At 40.8% G+C, this 17,956-nt stretch overlaps 1 long non-coding RNA gene across 1 annotated transcript; it reads left to right on the plus strand.

The window, feature by feature from the left end:
• Positions 1-505: 505 nt before the first annotated feature.
• LOC121467321 lies at positions 506-1,864 on the plus strand. The gene is made up of 2 exons (XR_005977440.1): positions 506-1,046; positions 1,697-1,864. It is a non-coding gene; the product is annotated as an uncharacterized LOC121467321 (long non-coding RNA).
• Positions 1,865-17,956: the final 16,092 nt, after the last annotated feature.

The following is a 17,956-nucleotide window of genomic DNA, read 5'->3' on the forward strand; positions in this document are numbered from 1 at the left end:
AAGTCGGCTCTGCGACCTGGTCTTGATCACTGAGCCCGGCACGGTTTGCATAATTCCGGCCCTTCTCAGTGAGTTCCTCCCAGAAGTCACGTTTCCGGCTTCCGATACGAAATAAACGGCAGGTCGAAACTAACGATGCCCAGTAGCTCGAAACTAACGATGCCCTGCACTCTCACATCCCACTAGAAAACCCAAGTAGATCGTTCCTCTGAACGACCCAGAACACTACGAACCCGACGTACTCGAACGACGAGACACGACGACATCAAGCCGTGCATAGTCGGCCCTTCCGCAGATCCGACGCCAAGCAGCGCACAATCGGTCATTCCGCATCGCCAACGCAAAGCAGTGCGCAATCACTCATTGCGAAGCGCCAGCACCGAACAGTGCAACACACGGCCCTTCCGTAGCCCCGATCCTGCACACAAAGCAGTGCAGTAATCAGAAAGCAGTGATATATTTGACCTTTACGCAGCGTAGGTATCACTCACGCAGTGTAGGGGTGTATCTAGGTACTTGTACCTAGGTATGTACCTAGGTAATTTTTTTCGGTATCTTTTACCTTACCTAGGTAAAAAAATATTTGGCTACCTTTTACCTTACCTAGGTACGAATTTTCGTTTACCTTAAGTTTTAGCTATGTAAGGTATTTAGGTACTTCCATACGTGTATGTAAATATTGTGCATATTAGAAATAGCCCTGCTTCACAGCAATGCAATCGAAAACTTAGAAATATGATAGTTCCACCACTTACTCACAGAGGTCTTTATGGTAAGAATGCAAAAATATTTTTCGTTGGAATTTGGTATAATACTAAATTAGCAATGCCGTTGCTACCTAAACAGCGCACTTTTGTCGATGACATTGGTTCCTAGAAAACGTCACAACAAATCTTAAAATGAGCAAAGAAGACGCAGAAAAAAAGGAGCTACCATTAATTTTAAATGCTACTTTCTTTTTACCGGACGGGAAGTGCAAACTGTGTGTGAACAAAACTATCAAATTTGATGAAAAGTCAACCGGCAACTTGCATAAACATCTGAAGGTAAGTGAACTGTGAAGTGAATTGATAAATTAATTTTCGCGCGAAAAAATGCATGTGCGTAGACATGCACATGTGCTTTTAAACATATGTATATACATATGTGCTTATTCATACATTTATGTGGTGCAGTCATCAATGTGAATATGATGTGATATGTATGTATTTATGTATAGATTGTGCCTATTTCATTAAAACATTTAAACAATCATAGCATGAAGCAGCACGATTCCCGCAATTTTTTTTAATGCACCTTCGAATTATTTGAGTATGTGAACAAGCACATATTTATGTATGCATCATATATGTATGAATATGTGCTTATTGGAGTGTATGTTTAAATGTAAATGTGCATATCTATGCACATGCATTTTTTCGCGCGAAAATTATTTTCCATAAGTTTAAATAATCTAAAAGTGCATTTTAATAAGAAATTGACGGATACATAAATACATACATATGGTCATAATTTTATGGACATTGATGGGGTGGTCATTCTTTATTTTTATTTTTTATTTTCCACCAAAAAATGTAAAACTATTTTTTTTATTAAACCACATTTTTATAAATATATGTATGACTAAGCACATAATAATGTTTAAATTAAAGAAGTATAATGAAGACATTAAAACATTATGAAACTTTTTTTTCAGAGGGTTCACCCGAACAGTTATTCTTCGTATGAAGCTTTGAAAGCGAAAAATTCAAAAATAGAAGTGAAAATTTCCGGTGATCTCAAAAAAAGAAACCAATGTGACTTATGTTTATATCTTTGTATCTCAGAAAAAGAAACTGATAATAAAAATTTCAAATTTAAAAAATTTTTAAGTTGTATTTTTTACCTTTTACCTTTACCTAGGTACAGAAGAAATTGCATACCTTTTACCTTACCTAGGTACAAATATTTGCAACTACCTTTTATCTTACCTAGGTAAAAAAAAATGGTACCTGTCTCAACACTGCACTCACGCAGTACCACACTCCGCCCTCCAGCAGCGCCGATATCAACCCAGAAAGCAGTACCACAGTCGGGCCTTCAGCAGCGCCGGCGACAACCCAGCAAGCAGTATCACACTAGGCCCTTCCAGAGCGCCGATATAATTATAATTAGAAACGTAGTCCTAACCAACCATATATAAAATATAACCATACTCTGTAGCGTTCGGTTTGTGTTATTCCTTGGGGAAAGGGAGAAAAATCGGTCTAAAGAGGAAATAAATTTCTGCCTGGCCACCGTAAATTCTGAAATTTAAACCGTAATTCTGAAATATTTAACCATTACTATATGTCGAAGAACCAATACAAAGAATTAAAAAACAGCAAAGTTATAATTTTTTTCATATATTTTTCCGATTGTTCCTATGGGAGCTATATGATGTAGTCGACCGATTTTGATGAAATTTAAACCGTAATTCTGAAATATTTAACCATTACTATTTCTCGAAGAACTAATTGAATAATTTAAAAACAGCAAAGTTATAATTTTTATTGTATTTTTTTCCGATCGTTCCTATGGGAGCTATATGATATATTCATCCAATTTTGATGAAATTAAAACCGTAATTCTAAAATATTTAACCATTACTATATCTCGAAGAACTAATTGAAAAATTTAAAAACAGCAAAGTTATAATTTTTGTTGTATTTTTTTCCGATTGTTCCTATATGATATAGTCTTCCGATTTTGATGAAATTCTGAAATATTTAACCATTACCATATGTCGAAGAACTAAAAAAAAAAATAAAAAACAGTAAAGTTATAATTTTTTTTTATTTATTTTTTCGACTGTTCATATGGGAGCTAAATGCTATAGTCGTCCGATCCGGCTCGTTCTGACTTATATACTACCTGCAATAGAAAGACAACTTTTGGGAAAGTTTCATGCACATAGCTATAAAGCTGAGGGACTAGTTTGCGTAGAAACGGACGGACAGACGGACATGGCTAGATCAAATCTCCTAGTGATGCTGATCAAGAATATATATACTTTATAGGGTCGAAAATGTCTTGTTCACTGCATTGCAAACTTCTGTTGTAAAGGTAATAAATCAATAAGTTAGCTGCAAAATAAAATAAATCGAAAAATAAGGATACAGTCCACTATTTGAATTTGCAATGCTAACAAATTAAAAATTTATATCATTTGCCGGCCCTTGGCAGAATGTTCAGAAGAACACAAATATTCATAAAGTATATGGGTATATCATGTTTATCTATCTAGATACATAATTTACGATATATTTCTCAAAAAAAAAAAAGTGGGTGCAGTTCTTAGCACCTGTAATCTGCAAGTGTAGGCCCCTTGATATGACTCATATTATCGCCTAAGATGTCTATTTTGTGCGGCGGACAAAAGATAAGTCTTTCGCTCAGGTAAACAGATGCGGTCTCTGCGTAGTCCATAGATAAGACTAGATTAATAATCTTGAAAACAATGTTTCGAAAAAATAAAACAGTTTTAATTCAGAACTCAATGTAGAAGGTTGTTTCATTTAGTTGGCATCCCTAACACGTACTTTCTGGTTCGGATTCTCTTTGTCGTAATTGTGTGATCTGTGTTTGCAATTGTTTCGGGAAGTCTGCAAAGCACCTGTGCGTTCGGAGAAGACCTCTAGACCGCGGAAATGCTTGGAACTCTCCCCACCAGCGTGGAGGCCGTGCTCAACTCCGGGCACCCTAGGGGCAGGAAGTATTTAAGCTCTGATGTTAATTGCTCCCAGCTCTTTATTTTTTTCTTGAGCGGTGTTACACCAATCGCTTACCAGTCCCTTCAGGATAAATAGCATGGTCTGGATCAATTGGTTTTTTGGAATACCAAATCCCGATGCCCATTCCTCCATTTTTTTTTCAGGAAGTTCAGGTTCTTAGCACCATTTCCCTTAACTTCGTACTCGGTCAAGTGCTTCACCCTTCATATTTGTATCTAGTCTCGTGTCCGGCAACACTGTTTTGATTATATGTTTTCATTCCAATTGTTCTAATCTTGTTTTGTTCGTTTATGTGTGGTGGATCTAACTCGTGAACTCAGACAATCATTGCCTTGTTTCTTTTGGTCATCCGTCTGTCCCTAATCGGAACTCTTTTGTGCACTCTATTCATTCTGTCTTTGTCGCGTGGTACACCCAACTATAAATTATTCTTCCGGTGTCGTTGTCTTTGCAACCACTTAAATCAGCTTGGGCGCCTTGTAACGGTATTAATTTGCCGAGGTAGCTCCTTCCCACAAACTATATTTGTCTTAGATTTGGCCGAAAATCAGGATGCTGATGAAATCAGCCTTAAAAGCTGAAGCGCGAAAAGTTGTCGCTCCCCTATTGTTGGGAACTTCCAACCAAGCGGTACGAAAACAATCGTAAAATTTTCTCGGAGCAGCTTAATCGCCTGAAGGAGCTCTCAATTTTAAATATTGATTCTGTCAGGCAGATAAAAATCGACACCATTAATGAAGCGATACACATCCTAAAACTTAAGGCCAATCTGTCCGACGAAGTTGATGTGATATTTGCGCATATGGTGCTCAAAAAATGTAATACCCAAACTCTTCAACTGTATGAGAGTCACATTAAAAAAACAAAAGACATCCAGAAATTATCGGATGTAATGGATTTTTTGGAGCAGCGGCTGTGTTCGACTTGCTCTGTAAAGGAAGAAAAGCCTATCAGAAAGTCTTTCGGTACTCATAATAATTATAGCTTTCCCAGGCCAAATAGTTTTCCAAATTGGAGTGATCGGTGCCCAATCTGCAAAATGATGGGACACACCGTAACCCAATGCCACAAATTTAAAGGGATGAATCCCGCAGAGCGATTGGATAACGTAAAAAAGGTGCAATTATGCACAAGATGTTTAAAACATCATAGCGGGCAAAAATGTACAATCGAATATTTGTGTTTGCATTGTAATACAACCCATCACACAATGCTGCACTTAAATACGCAAAAAAGGGAAAAGGTCAACACTTGTGTGACGGCAACTCAAGCATTGCTTGCAACAGCAAGAATCAAAGTAAAATCTGCCAATGGCTATTTTGAAAGCTTGAGAGCGCTGATTGATAGTGGATCCCAAAGCACTATCATATCAGAAGAGGCAGCGCAAATTCTGCCAAAAATAAAATCTAAAACTGAGATAAGTGGGATATCTTCGGAAGGTACATATGTATCCAAATATAAAATAAAAATGTTAATAAAATCCCCTCATACGAAAAAGCCATTGACCACCGAGGCAACAATATTACCAAAATTAATGAAAGCTCTTCCTATTAGAGAAATAAATGTAGATAAATCTAAATGGCAACATTTTTCATTGGCTGACCCGGACTTTAATAAGCCAGGCCGAGTTGATGTAATAATTGGAGCAGATTTTTATACACATATCTTAAAGAAAGGTATGGCAAAAATTAATGGCCTGTTAGGTCAAAATACACATTTCGGGTGGATTGTTTCTGGGTGTACTAAGTCTAAGGGTACTCATTCAATAGTTGCAACTACTATTGAAGTACAAAATTTAGAACGATTCTGGGAATTGGAAAATGAGGATAAAAATGATATTGAAACCGAAATCTGTGAAAATAATTTTATAAAAACCACCACAATTAATTCAAGTGGGAGGTATATTGTCAGGATTCCATTTTAGGACGACACATCCTTAGGGGACTCCAAACTACAGGCAATGGCAAGGCTAATAAATATGGAGAAACTTAGAGATTCCTATAAATCATTTATGAAAGAAAAATTGATCTTGGACATATGGTTGAGTCGAAAAAGGAGGGAAAGTATTACCTACCTCACCAAGCCCTTGTTAGGGACTCAAGTATAACTACAAAATTAAGAGTAGTGTTTGACGCTTCGGCCAAAACTACTAACAACAAAAGTCTTAATGCTTGGTCCTCAAGAACTAGTGGGATGGTTCGAAGGGAGGCTTAGCTGAGGTCGCAGGTTGCGGATAGCGAACGACCTTCTGGGAAGGTTAGTTGCGAATAAGCGTAAGCAAATAAGCAACCCCGGACAAACAGCGGGTATACCGATGGAGGTATACCGACAAGACGCTTGTTTGGCCGTCTTCGTAGCCTTACACACCCCCTCCCTCACAACTACCTACCTCCAACCTATCCCCCACATCTCACCTCGGTGCCGGACTAAGGTGTCATTCGACTCGTGCCGATAGTCAGCCTGGCTGGGGGCCCGAGTTAACAAATAGCCCAGTCGCAAACGGAGGGTTCAGGCAAGTGGCGACCGTCTGTCCTTAGTACGCCTTACCCGGGTACGGCGGATCTCTGCCCGGGCGGACCACATACTTCTCCGCAACTCGTGGGACCCCTTGAAGAAAAACAAAACAATAAAAATCCCGCAGGATATCCCTGCAACCGGTGTCGCAAGACACTTCGAGGAAAGATCCCTCGAAGGCGACAGACCCCAGGCGGCAGCGCACCCGCCTAGGACTACGCCAGCAGCCCAGACATTCCCAGCCAGGGAGCGTGGGTTGCCAGCAGGAGCTAACCTGCCAGGACGCCCACCTCTCGCATCTGATAGGCCAACCTCTATCAGACAGCTGAAGAAGCAGGACGCCCTTCCAGCTCTGGGACTGCCCGGAGGACTGGACGACCCCAACAGGCGTGGCCTGCCAGGGTCAAAGGTAAAGTGGTACCTGAGGTACCTCATGCAGGGCATGACACCGGAGGAGGCCTTGAAGAAGGCAAAGGAGCCGAGGGAGCAACCGGCATTGGGGACAGCACCGGCTGGCAAACGGCTGAACACCAGCCGCACACCACCAACGGACACCCCCAAAAGGTCTAGGCACGGCCCAGGGGCTAGTGAGACGTCCTCACGGGTCCCTGAGCAAGAGGGGCCTAGCACATCAGCAGCAGCGACAGAAAAGGCAAAAGTGCAGGCCAGGAAGATACCTTCCCAGCCCCATAAAAACCAGAAGCCGACAACCGCTGGAGGAAGACCCTCTAGCTCGGCACCGCCGGTCATCGGACCCCGTCCGACTTACGCGGAGGCTGCCAAGAAAGCCACCCTCATCAGGGTGGCTATACTCCCGGAGGGTTTCCCGGCGGCCAGCCTGACCGCAGAGGAACTATCCGGGCTCCAGGAGTCGGTCATGGACGAGATGCTCACTTCAGGGTGGGTTACCTGATTATCGACTGCCTGGATGAAGGCTCAGCTGAGTGGCTCAAGATTGCCGTACCTCAGCTGCGGACGTGGAAGGGAGTACCCCTAGAAACCCGCACGGGAGCAGACATCCCGGTTTGGCCACGTCACCATGAGCGGTCTGAAAAAGACCAAGAGAGCTCGGAAGAGACGCCCAATGACGGCACATGCAAGGCTGTCGAGGATACCCTCGAACCACCGAATGTGGGGCCGAAGTCACATAGTGGTGAGCAGGATGAACAATCCATCACCAGCATGGACATTGGGGACGACCAAGGGGATGGACACCCTATGTCATCCCAAGAGCTGGCCCAGGAGCTCCTCCTGGACGAAAGCTGCGAAGAAGCCGAGGTTACCGTGATAGACGGTGGTGGAGAGACTTGCTCTCTCTCTTCACCAGACCTCACGGAGCATCAAACCTCGGAGTGATGGCTGCAACAAGCAGCACTCGGCTAGCCCAGGTAAACATCCATCGGGCCAAAGCAGCATCTGCTGTCTTGGCGAGGATGTTCACCTCCCAACACCTCGGGCTAGCCCTTGTACAGGAGCCATGGTGGCACCATGGCATAAAAGGCCTGTACACGAGGGACACTAAGGTAATATGCGATCCAGGAGGATCACCTCCCAGATCATGCATCGTTATAAGGAAAGATATCAATTATAGTATCTTTTCAGAGTTCATGAGCAGAGACTGCGTCGCCGTAACCATCAACGGCACAGAAGCTGCACCGAAACTAGCAGTGGCCTCCGCCTACTTTGCCGGGGAGGAGGCCTGTCCACCGCCAGGAATACCTGGGCTAGTATACCACTGCCGGACGAACAAGATCCCCCTCATCATAGGATGTGATGCCAACGCACATCACGTGATCTGGGGTAGCACGGATGTCAACAACAGAGGTGAGCAATTACTAGAATTTATTTTAAACAATAACCTAGAGATCTGTAATGTCGGCGCCAGGCCGACATTTGTTACTAGGGTACGAGAAGAGGTGCTAGGCATAACTCTTACTAGATTCTTTTAAATTCTTTTAAGCCCCACATTAAGAACTGGCATGTGTCACCAGAAGAATCAATGTCCACAGGACAATTTTGTTTGAAGTAGCCTTCAAAACAAAAAGATGTAACCCTAAAAGAAACCCCAGAAAAACAAACTGGGACAAATTCAGGTCAACTCTAGAGCTCAATCTTTCCAACGAACCGTCAGGATACCCTAGACATCTCTTGGAATTAGACAGAGCGGTAGACAACCTGGGCCACAAGATAGTAAATGCCTTTGAAGACAGTTGTCCTCTAGGTAGACAGAGGCGGGAAACAGACGCACCATGGTGGAATGCTAGTCTTGAACGACTACGAGTAACCACTCGGAAGCTCTTCAACAAACCAAAAACTGATAGAAACTGGGAACTATACAGGCAAAGCCTGACGCTCTACAACAAAGAGATCAGGAAGGCCAAACGGAAAAACTATAGGAACTTCTGTGAGGCAATAAGTAACGTCAACGAGGGCGCGAGACTGCAAAAAGCAATGGCTAAAAGTGCAGCGGATAGTAATTTAGCCCTGAGGAAAGGGAATAACACCTTCACCTCCACGGATCGGGAGAAATTAGAATTGCTATTTGACACGCATTTCCCGGGGAATACTCCCACTATGGGAAACGCAAGGCGTGATCAACATAGAACCCCTAGGACAGTAGCCAGTGACTGGGCAGCAGCCAAATCTATAGTTACGCCCGAGAAACTCAAATGGGCTATTGGAACCTTCCAATCATTTAAATCACCGGGATTAGACATGATCTCTCCAGCTTTCTTATAGCAGGGGCAGGAACTACTCCTAACCCGCCTAAGAAGACTAATGGTGAGCAGCCTAGCCCTTGGGTATATGCCAAGTGCATGGTGCAGCGCTGGGGTCGTCTTCATCCCCAAGATCGGGAAGAAAGACATCACCAGCCCAAAGTCCTTCAGACCTATCAGCTTAACTTCGTTTTGTCTTAAAAGGCTGGAAAAACTGGTAGACTACAACATCAGAAGAACAGCTCTCAGAGACTGTCCGCTGCAAAACACACAGCATGCATATAGAGCAGGCCGTTCAACAGACACTGCACTTTATCAACTATGTCGCACCCTAGAAGGGGCAATTGACAGCAAAGAAATAGCTATCTGTGCCTTTCTAGACATAGAGGGAGCCTTCGACAACACATCACATGATGTAGTTCGAGCTGCCCTGTCCAGAAGGAACATAGACACTACTACGAGCAAATGGATTGGCAACCTACTTGAATCCAGGCAAGCAACATGTACACTGGGTTCGGAAAGAGTGACAATTGCTACCAGCAAAGGCTGCCCGCAAGGAGGAGTACTGTCCCCTCTGCTATGGAGCCTGCTAGTAGATGACCTTCTCAGCAAGCTTGCTGGAAAAGGAATTCAATGTCAGGGATACGCCGATGACATCGTGATAATCGCCAGAGGCAAATTTGAAGCGACACTCTGCGACATCGTCCAACTCGGACTAAGGACAACGCTAGACTGGTGCAGGGAGGTTGGACTCAACTTAAATCCTGCTAAAACAGTCATCGTTCCTTTCACAAAGAAGTACAAACTACAGAGAATGAGACAAATCTCACTGCTAGGAACTCCTATAGAAACTAGCCGAGAGGTTAAATATCTAGGAATCACGTTAGATAGCAAACTGACTTTCGCTTCCCATGTCCAAAAGACACTGGAAAAGTGTTACAGAGCACTCTATACCTGTCGGAAAATTGCTGGGAAATCCTGGGGAACCAGGCCTCAGATAATACGATGGCTATACTTAATGATCGTGAGACCAATCCTCACTTACGGAGCACTTGCATGGGGCAAACGAGCTAAGCTCATCAGCATGCAAAACCAGCTAGGAAAACTACAAAGACTTGCCTGCGTATGCATGACAGGGGCAATGAGAACCTGTCCTACAGCTGCCTTAGAAGTTTTGATGGAGCTAACACCACTCCACTATGTGATTGATATCCAACGCAAAACTACACTCCTGAGAATAAGCACTGAGGGCACAGGTAGTGGTTGCATTCTAAATAACAGGGATGCGACTAATTTGTTATGTGAGGTGCCCCTAATACTCCACCCTAGGGATGAAATGACAGCCGAACTAATCTTCGAGCAGAACTTCACAGCACACCTAGGCAATAAGAAAGATTGGACCACACTGTCTGAAGTGCATCCGATGGCTAAACACACTGGTACACAGATGGATCCCTGACACAACAAGGCACGGGCCTTGGAGTGGTAGGGCCTCGCATAAAATACCACGAATCCCTTGGCCAATACACCAGCATATTCCAGGCTGAGGTATGTGCCCTTGGACGTTGTGCAGAGCTCAACATACAGCGTGGATACAGGGAAAAGGACATATCGATCCTTTCGGACAGCCGAGCAGCAATTACTGCTTTACAAAGCAACAAAATCACCTCGAAGCTAGTCCTAGAGGTGAAGAGTAAGCTAAATATACTGGGCAGCCGAAACAGGCTGGCCCTCAGATGGATTCCGGGACATAAGGATATATCCGGAAATGAACTTGCCGATAAAATGGCAAAACTAGGAGCCGAACAGCCCCTGGTAGGCCCAGAGCCCTACTGTGACATAGGGAGGCACACTATAAAAGAATACCTTAGGAAAGTGGAAGGCGCCATGAGACAAGAACACTGGAGAAATACCCCAGGCCTAAGGCAAGCCAAAACTCAAATAAATAACTATAACAAGAAGAGGTTCAAGGAACTTATTCAACTGGGGAAAAATTCACTTAGGATCGTTACCGGATTACTAACCGGGCACTGTAGACTGAAAAGTCACCTAGGTAAGATGGGAATAACCAGCAGTAGAACTTGCAGATTCTGCGACATAGAGGACGAAACCTCTAGACACATCATTGCAGACTGTCCGGCGTTAGCAAGTATAAGATGTAAAATCTTAGGAACCAGAACTCTTACACCTGAGCTCCTAGTAAGAATCAACCCACTAAAACTCCTCGACTTTATTCGAGGAAGTGGGTTGATATCTGAGCTGTAGGCTCTGAATGGGGGTACAATAGATCTTACAGGTCGCGGTACACTGGACACCCCGATATTAATAATAATAATAATAAAGTCTTAATGACATAATGTGGGTTGGACCTAGAGTCCAAAAAGAAATTTTTGACATAATTTTAAATTGGCGTAAATGGGATTACGTTATATCTGCAGACATAGAAAAAATGTACCGACAGATATTTATTGATGACAAAGATCAAGAATATCAATATATATTATGGAGAGATTCTCCTGAAGATAAGATAAAGTCCTATAAATTAAAAACAGTAACCTATGGTACTGCCTCTGCTCCATATTTGGCTACTAGAGTTCTGGTAGATATAGCAGAAAAGTGTAAAAATAAAGAAATTGGTAATATAATTAGAAATGACTTCTACAAGGATTATCTCATGACAGGAGCCGATTTAGTGGAAAACGGCATTAATATTATAGAGCAGATTTCCAGCGAATTTAATAAAGTTAACCTGAATTTAAGGAAATGGATTTCTAACAAACCAGAAATATTAAAAGTTGTAGAGGATACAGGTGATAACAAGTTAATAACTATAAAAGAAAATTCTGCGGTTGCATCTCAACTCAGGAAAGAGGGAATTGAGTGGCATTTTATTCCCCCGGCAGGACCTCACTTTGGAGGTACCTGGGAGGCCGGAGTAAAATCTATGAAATACCATCTAAAACGGGTTATTGGTGACGGTAGTCTGACATACGAAGAGATGTCGACATTGTTATGCCAAATAGAAGGAGTTTTGAACTCACGCCCCCTATATTTATCAGTTAATGATATAGAGGACAATGAAGTTCAAACACCTGGACACTTTCTGAGAGGACGACCACCGCTGGATGCGATTAAGCCCATAAATATGAATGAAAAAATAGGGAATTTAGATAGGTGGAAATTAATTAAAAAAATGAAAAGAGATTTTTGGGTGAAATGGAAAGAGGACTACTTACATACACTAAAACAGATAGGGAATATGTGTTATCATCAGCGTAAATAGGTGATATCACGGATATATTAAAAATTGTTTGGAGCCCATTTGAGAGCCACTCGACCAACCATAGTGCAGAAATTGATAGGCTATCAAAAGAATTAGCAAATTTAAAAGAAACACATATAGAATTGAAGGGATTAAGTGTACATCATACATCTGGTCATACCTCTCTAATTATATGTATGTTGATCGTTGTAATTTTAATTATATATGCAATACGCAAGTGTAGCATTAACAGGCAATTGCAAGCCATAACTTTTGGAGGCCGTTTAAAAGATGCTTAATTATTTAAAGCGTAATTGTTAAATAAATAAAATGTTTGTATATTGTAAAATGTTGTATTTTATATGTCAATTAATGTCTTGTATTTAATGTCTTGTTCACTGCATTGCAAACTTCTGACTGAAATTATAATACCCTCTGCAAGGGTATAATATGAAATTGTAGTGAAAGAAAAGTCAAAAAACTTGGGCAGTTGCAAAGGTAATAAATCAATAAGTTAGCTGCAAAATAAAATAAATCGAAAAAAAAAGGATACAGTCCACTATTTGAATTTGCAATGCTAACAAATTAAAAATTTATATCATTTGCCGGCCCTTGGCAGAATGTTCAGAAGAACACAAATATTCATAAAGTATATGGGTATATCATGTTTATCTATCTAGATCCATATTTTACGATATATTACGATGTCTCTTTTGTGCGGCGGACAAAGATAAGTCTTTCGCTCAGGCAAACAGATGCGGTCTCTGCGTAGTCCATAGATAAGACTAGAATAATAATCTTGAAAACAATGTTTCGAAAAAATAAAACAGTTTTAATTCAGAACTCAATGTAGAAGGTTGTTTCATTTAGTTGGCATCCCTAACACGTACTTTCTTGTTGGTTCGGATTCTCTTTGGCGTAATTGTGTGATCTGTGTTTGCAATTGTTTCGGGAAGTCTGCAAAGCACCTGTGCGTTCGGAGAAGACCTCTAGACCGCGGAAATGCTTGGAACTCTCCCCACCAGCGTGGAGGCCGTGCTCAACTCCGGGCAGGAAGTATTTAAGCTCTAATGTTAATTGCTCCCAGCTCTTTATTTTTTTCTTGAGTGGTGTTACACCAATCGCTTACCAGTCCCTTCAGGATAAATAGCATGGTCTGGATCAATTGGTTTTTTGGAATACCAAATCCCGATGCCCATTCCTCCATTTTTTTTTTTTCATGAAGTTCAGGTTCTTAGCACCATTTCCCTGAACTTCGTACTCGGTCAAGTGCTTCACCCTTCATATTTGTATCTAGTCTCGTGTCCGGCAACACTGTTTTGATTATATGTTTTCACTCCAATTGTTCTAATCTTGTTTTGTTCGTTTATGTGTGATGGATCTTCCTCGTGAACTCAGACAGTCATTGCCTTGTTTCTTTTGGTCATCCGTCTGTCCCTAATCGGAACTCTTTTGTACACTCTATTCATTCTGTCTTTGTCGCTTGGTACACCCAACTATAAATTATTCTTCCGGTGCAGTTGTCTTTGCAACCACTTAAATCAGCTTGGGCGCCTTGTAACGGTATTAATTTGCCGATGTAGCTCGGGGTAGCCATTAGTCCTTCCCACAAACTATATTTGTCTTAGATTTGGTCGAAAATCAGGATGCTGATGAAATCAGCCTTAAAAGCTGAAGCGCGAAAAGTTGTCGCTCACCTATTGTTGGGAACTTCCAACCAAGCGGTACGAAAACAATCGTAAAATTTTCTCGGAGCAGCTTAATCGCCTGATGGAGCTCTCAATTTTAAATATTGATTCTGTCAGGCAGATAAAAATCGACACCATTAATGAAGCGATACACATCCTAAAACTTAAGGCCAATCTGTCCGACGAAGTTGATGTGATATTTGCGCATATGGTGCTCAAAAAATGTAATACCCAAACTCTTCAACTGTATGAGAGTCACATTAAAAAAACAAAAGACATCCAGAAATTATCGGATGTAATGGATTTTTTGGAGCAGCGGCTGTGTTCGACTTGCTCTGTAAAGGAAGAAAAGCCTATCAGAAAGTCTTTCGGTACTCATAATAATTATAGCTTTCCCAGGCCAAATAGTTTTCCAAATTGGAGTGATCGGTGCCCAATCTGCAAAATGATGGGACACACCGTAACCCAATGTCACAAATTTAAAGCGATGAATCCCGCAGAGCGATTGGATAACGTAAAAAAGGTGCAATTATGCACAAGATGTTTAAAACATCATAACGGGCAAAAATGTACAATCGAATATTTATGTTTGCATTGTAATAAAACCCATCACACAATGCTGCACTTAAATACGAAAAAAAGGGAAAAGGTCAACACTTGTGTGACGGCAACTCAAACATTGCTTGCAACAGCAAGAATCAAAGTAAAATCTGCCAATGGCTATTTTGAAAGCTTGAGAGCGCTGATTGATAGTGGATCCCAAAGCACTATCATATCAGAAGAGGCAGCGCAAATTCTGCCAAAAATAAAATCTAAAACTGAGATAAGTGGGATATCTTCGGAAGGTACATATGTATCCAAATATAAATTAAAAATGTTAATAAAATCCTTCATACGAAAAAGCCATTGACCACCGAGGCAACAATATTGCCAAAATTAATGAAAGCTCTTCCTATTAGAGAAATAAATGTAGGTAAATCTAAATGGCAACTTTTTTCATTGGCTGACCCGGACTTTAATAAGCCAGGCCGAGTTGATGTAATAATTGGAGCAGATTTTTATACATACATATCTTAAAGAAAGGTATGTCAAAAATTAATGGCCTGTTAGGTCAAAATACACATTTCGGGTGGATTGTTTCTGGGTGTACTAAGTCTAAGGGTACTCATTCAATAGTTGCAACTACTATTGAAGTACAAAATTTAGAACGATTCTGGGAATTGGAAAATGAGGATAAAAATGATATTGAAACCGAAATCTGTGAAAATAATTTTATAAAAACCACCACAATTAATTCAAGTGGGAGGTATATTGTCAGGATTCCATTTTAGGACGACACATCCTTAGGGGACTCCAAACAACAGGCAATGCAAGGCTAATAAATATGGAGAAACTTACAGATTCCTATAAATCATTTATGAAAGAATATATTGATCTTGGACATATGGTTGAGTCGAAATAGGAGGGAAAGTATTACCTACCTCACCAAGCCCTAGTTAGGGACTCAAGTCTAACTACAAAATTAAGAGTAGTGTTTGACGCTTCGGCCAAAACTACTAACAACAAAAGTCTTAATGACATAATGTGGGTTAGACCTAGAGTCCAAAAAGAAATTTTTGACATAATTTTAAATTGGCGTAAATGGGATTACGTTATATCTGCAGACATAGAAAAAATGTACCGACAGATATTTATTGATGACAAAGATCAAGAATATCAATATATATTATGGAGAGATTCTCCTGAAGATAAGATAAAGTCCTATAAATTAAAAACAGTAACCTATGGTACTGCCTCTGCTCCATATTTGGCTACTAGAGTTCTGGTAGATAGAGCAGAAAAGTGTAAAAATAAAGAAACTGGTAATATAATTAGAAATGACTTCTACAAGGATTATCTCATGACAGGAGCCGATTCAGTGGAAAACGCCATTAATATTATAGAGCAGATTTTCAGCGAATTTAATAAAGTTAACCTGAATTTAAGGAAATGGATTTCCAACAAACCAGAAATATTAAAAGTTGTAGAGGATACAGGTGATAACAAGTTAATAACTATAAAAGAAAATTCCGCGGTTGCATCTCAACTCAGGAAAGAGGGAATTGAGTGGCATTTTAATCCCCCGGCAGGACCTCACTTTGGAGGTATCTGGGAGGCCGGAGTAAAATCTATGAAACACCATCTAAAACGGGTTATTGGTGACGGTAGTCTGACATACGAAGAGATGTCGACATTGTTATGCCAAATAGAAGGAGTTTTGAACTCACGCCCCCTATATTTATCAGTTACTGATATAGAGGACAATGAAGTTCAAACACCTGGACACTTTCTGAGAGGACGACCACCGCTGGATGCGATTGAGCCCATAAATATGTATGAAAAAATAGGGAATTTAGATAGGTGGAAATTAATTCAAAAAATGAAAAGAGATTTTTGGGTGAAATGGAAAGAGGACTACTTACATACACTAAAACAGATAGGGAATATGTGTTATCATCAGCGTAAATAGGTGATATCACGGATATATTAAAAATTGTTTGGAGCCCATTTGAGAGCCACTCAACCAACCATAGTGCAGAAATTGATAGGCGATCAAAAGAATTAGCAAATTTAAAAGAAACACATATAGAATTGAGGGGATTAAGTGTACATCATACATCTGGTCATACCTCTCTAATTCTATGTATGTTGATCGTTGTAATTTTAATTATATATGCAATACGCAAGTGTAGCATTAACAGGGAATTGCAAGCCATAACTTTTGGAGGCCGTTTAAAAGATGCTGAATTATTTAAAGCGTAATTGTTAAATAAATAAAATGTTTGTCTATTGTAAAATTTTGTATTTTATATGTCAATTAATAAAAAAAAACTGCACTCCTAATCTTGGTGGCCCTTGGCAGAATGTTCACACATGAACACGAATACATATAAGTATATGAGCTGAACGGAGCAGCCACTTGTAAAATGACCTCCTGTGAGCGGTCACAGAATGTTTTTAGCTACAAGTGCTATCAGGGTAATTGTGATCTCCCTTATCGCACTTAAGAATGTTTTCTTAGTTTATGGATAAAAAAGTCACTCCGTGGGTTATTAAAAATAAGATAATGACTTCAAATATAAGATTTTATGAGTTCTGTGCATGTCACTTGTCAATGGAGCCAGAGCCATAAATTACGATCTGTTACTTAAAATCCAAGGGTCAGCACTTGTAATCTGTAAGTTCAGGCCACTTGAGCCTCTAAATATTATCACTTTAAATGTTTCCCACACTACACAAAGGACTTGTGCGGGGGTCAAAATATAGCTCTCCCGCTCAGGGCAAAACGGATGCGGTCTCTGCGTAGGCTATAGATAAGAATAGCATACGAATCACACCAATGTTACTTGCTAAGAATCTTATTGAAATAAAAACAGTTTGAAATTATAACTCAGCAAATGTAGACGTCTTTTATTAGATCGCTCTAACAATTTGTAAGAATGTAAGAGACAATTATGTAAACCTTTTAAACCTTCGAGAACCAGAATGTAAGATGATCAACAATCAACAAGAAGAAATACTCCCAAGAACCATCCTGCTAAACAACTTCAATGGACCAGTCTCACTAGATGAAAAAATTCTACAGCTGCAAGGCTCTTTCATAATACAATATCGTAATTCGACGGTATCAATTGGCGAAACCATCTTCAAGTCAAGGGAAATCAATATAGTCAAATCAGAACCTCCGTTATTCCAACTATTGGGAGAGAAGACTAAGTTAGAGGAAGTTCTCTCACTACAAATGGTCAAGGAACTCAACATTAACAACACAAAAGCGTTGGAAAAATTAAAAAGCAAGGCAACCATAGAATCTTCCGTTAGCTTCGGATCCGCCATCATCCTACTACTACTTATAACCGGATCAATCACGGAACTCCTACGAAGACGTATGTCAACGGAAAGTACACCAGTTTCCGTGCCAGAAACGCAAGAAAAGCCCACGCATTCCGGACCTTTACTCTACTACGTTGCGACCGAGGACAG

This window comes from Drosophila elegans, unplaced genomic scaffold (genome assembly GCF_018152505.1).
Source record: "Drosophila elegans isolate 14027-0461.03 unplaced genomic scaffold, ASM1815250v1 contig_377, whole genome shotgun sequence".
Lineage (NCBI taxonomy): Eukaryota > Metazoa > Arthropoda > Insecta > Diptera > Drosophilidae > Drosophila > Drosophila elegans.